At 36.6% G+C, this 3,325-nt stretch overlaps 1 pseudogene; it reads right to left on the bottom strand.

Moving 5' to 3' along the window:
* Positions 1–1,886: 1,886 nt before the first annotated feature.
* Positions 1,887–2,756, bottom strand: LOC101353594 (60S ribosomal protein L10-like; annotated as a pseudogene).
* Between the last annotated feature and the right edge of the window lie 569 nt (positions 2,757–3,325).

The raw sequence follows: 3,325 nt of genomic DNA, 5'->3' as shown, positions 1-3,325 counted from the left end.
TTTTCTATAGTTTTGCCTTTTCCAAAATGTATTATAGCATATTCATATTATCTACTTCTCCTTACATGAGTTTTTGGCAAGCAGGTATTTTTAAAGCAAGAACTCACATCGTCACATTTACCTATTTTAAAAAGGGACTTCAAACAGTTATATTCTTTTTAAGTAATCCAGGAAAAATTGACTTTACTGTGGATTAAGAAGGCAAAAATCTGGGAATATCAATTATTGTGATAGGACTCTACATTGCCCCAGTCCACAATTATTGACAAAGACTACCTTTTATGGTGCGGTGTGAGAAAGCCCAATAAATAGCATTACTTTTCCCAAAATGGTTCCGAAAAAATAAAGAGTGAAACAAAAAGTTAGTCAGATAGAGGCTAAAATATAACTGTTGTTATTGATGAAGCTAGATTAGAGGACACAGATTCATGTAAGGTAAAAGTGGGCTTCCTTATTCAATGTTTTTTAGGTTCTCATTTAGCGTGAACGGAAATACATAAGACATATTTTGAATGACTACCTCTTATTTATAAAACAGAAGTACCCTCTGGTATTGAAAAGAAACCAAACTGCCTAGAAATTGAGAAAGAAATCTGGAAAGTTTGTTTTTTGTAATTCATTTTCCTCCAACAATTTGAATACATGCTTAGAAGTTTATAACATTCTTTAATGATAATAATTTTATTGAACATGATGAGACCTTATAGTAACATCACAAAAAAGAATACAAATCACTGGAATTAATATGTTTATAAATGTAAATTCAGGAGTCCCTGGGAGGCACAAATGGTTAAGCTGTTTGCTATTAACTGAAAAGTTAGCTGTTTTAATTCATTCTCCCAGAGGCATCTCAAAAGAAATACCTGGCTATCTACTTCTGAAAGATCATAGCCATTAAAAACTCTATGGAATGCAGTTCTACTCTAAACATGTGGGGTCGTTATGAGTTGGAATTGATGGCAACTGGTTTTAAAATAAACTCATTTATAACCACACATGATAATTTTTAACTCTAGAAATTGAAACACAGGCTTGATCTGGAACTGGGAACTTTTCTCTTGGAAAAGCCATACAAGTTAAAAAAAATCCCCATTCCTTTTCAACAAAAAATAAGGCTACTGTTGATATATTATACCAAGTGCTCTTGCACTTGATGTTCTCCTTTGTACCTGCTGGCTTTTTTGTTTGATTGACTGATTGATTTTGATATTTTCCCAATTCGAAACCTGGCATCACATTTTGTCTCTGCTTCTTAATAAGTATTTTGAAAATGGAACATGTTACTCTCCTGCACAGTTTCCTTACTAGTAAAATAGAAACAGTGGCGTTTTATCTGGTGCATAGTGCTGTTGGTGGTGCTTAATGAGATAAAACATATAAAGCCCTCCATACACACGACAGAATACATGGTGAGCACTCAGCAAGTGTTACCTAAACATATTATCACTAACTTGGACATTTTTTTAGCTAAGATATATATGCAAACAGTTTATCATGCCAAGATAACATAATGGTACTCTAGAAGAATGTGTCATTTCCCCTTTTTAATTTGAATATTCTTTATGGCAAGGAACTCATGTGTTAAGAATGGTTTGAAGTCCTTAGTTTTTTCACTCAGACTTTCAAATATCTGTATAAACTTTATATCTCACTGCATACTGTAATTATTTTAACATACTTTCTTCTACTCATCTCTGAGTTTCTTCAGGACAGAGGCAAATTCATCTTTGTATCACCAATGTCTAACACAGTGTTTAGAGCATAGTAGGTACTGTATATATATATATATATATACAGGAATTTCAATTTATTGGTGGGCAGCATAGAGACAGGAAGGTCAGTTTCTTGGTAGGCACTGGTCAGGTGGGGCAGTGTTGCCAAGGCCCTCATGAATCCAAGGCCTGCCACTTGTCCAAGGGGCCATGACTGGAGATGTATTTGACTCCACAATCATCTGGGATGAGATGCTTTTCAGCCACCATGTCTTCAAACTCATCAGCATCAAACTTGGTAAAGCCTTACTTCCTGGCGATGTGGATCTTCTGGCATCCAGAGAACTTGAACTTGGCCCTGGGTAGGGCCTCAATCACATGCTCCTTGTTTTCAAGGCTGGTGTGGATGGACATGATGACTTGGCCAATGTAGACTCTGGCCACTGGACCCTGGGGTTTTCCAAAGGCACCTAGGATACCTGTCTGGAGCCTATCAGCCCAGCACAGGACAACATCTTGTTGATGCAGATGACATGGAAGGGATGGAGCTGCACTCAGATGTGAAAGCCATCTTTGCCACAGCTTGTACTTGTTGGCACAAATATGGGCAGCCTCCAGGGCTTCTAAGGAGAGCTGCTCATATTCATCACACACAATGTGACCACAGAGTGGGAACACATTCACTTTTGCTTTCTTCCAACCCTGGTCAAAGATGTGAATCTTGGCATCTGAGACACCTCTGCAGAAGTGAGACTTTGTGTAGGGCTTGTTCGTACAATACCAGTAATACTGTGCGGGGCAGCAGCCCATGGCGCCAACAGGATCTTTGACAAACATCGAAGGAAAAGAGCAGTATAAATATTTTTTGAGTGAATGAATGTCACAGTTTCTAAAACAGTACCACCAAAATAAATTTTTATTGTTCACTCATGCTTCACTCTTATAACCTTTATACTGAAACAGTTCATTCTAGACTTTAGCAATATTGCACATTTCCTGGATATCCTGGTCATGTAAATTATCAACGTCATCAGAATGCCAGCACTGTGAAGAGCTACACTAATTCATAGAACTTATATTTTTCAAGGTATGGACCTTGAAAACAAATCTTCAACACATCAATGAATTTCCAAGAAAAGGAAACCTATATGGCCTGCCCGAAGGTTGGGATGTCTACACAAATCTTGACAGCATGTATTTTGTATATCAGCAGGACCCAATGATGATGAATGTGTTTTTTATGCTTGAGAAAAGCTAATAGCAGAAGAGTTCCTTTAATTTTACTTTTACTACATTTATTACAAGAAGGACTTTTTTTTTGGGGGGGAGGGGGCATTTAAAAATGTCAGTTTTTTTTCTCTGAAGAGGAACCTTAAGAACATTTCATTATGATCACCATGTACAAGACTCCTTTGGCATAGATCGTTTAGGAAATATTCCAGTTGTGCTGACACAGGGCACATGCATTTATATTAGAACAAGAAGTTTTTTGTAGGATGTTGATTCAAATTGAGAAATTTCAATTCTGAACAGCAGATACATGTTAATTGAAACTGGATTAAGTGACTATTTTGTTAAGAATATAAAGAAAGTATTTCAGTATAATAATTCAA

Source organism: Trichechus manatus, unplaced genomic scaffold (genome assembly GCF_000243295.1).
Source record: "Trichechus manatus latirostris isolate Lorelei unplaced genomic scaffold, TriManLat1.0 scaffold00158, whole genome shotgun sequence".
Classification (NCBI taxonomy): Eukaryota; Metazoa; Chordata; class Mammalia; order Sirenia; family Trichechidae; genus Trichechus; species Trichechus manatus.
This window is presented reverse-complemented; position numbering and strand designations above follow the sequence as displayed.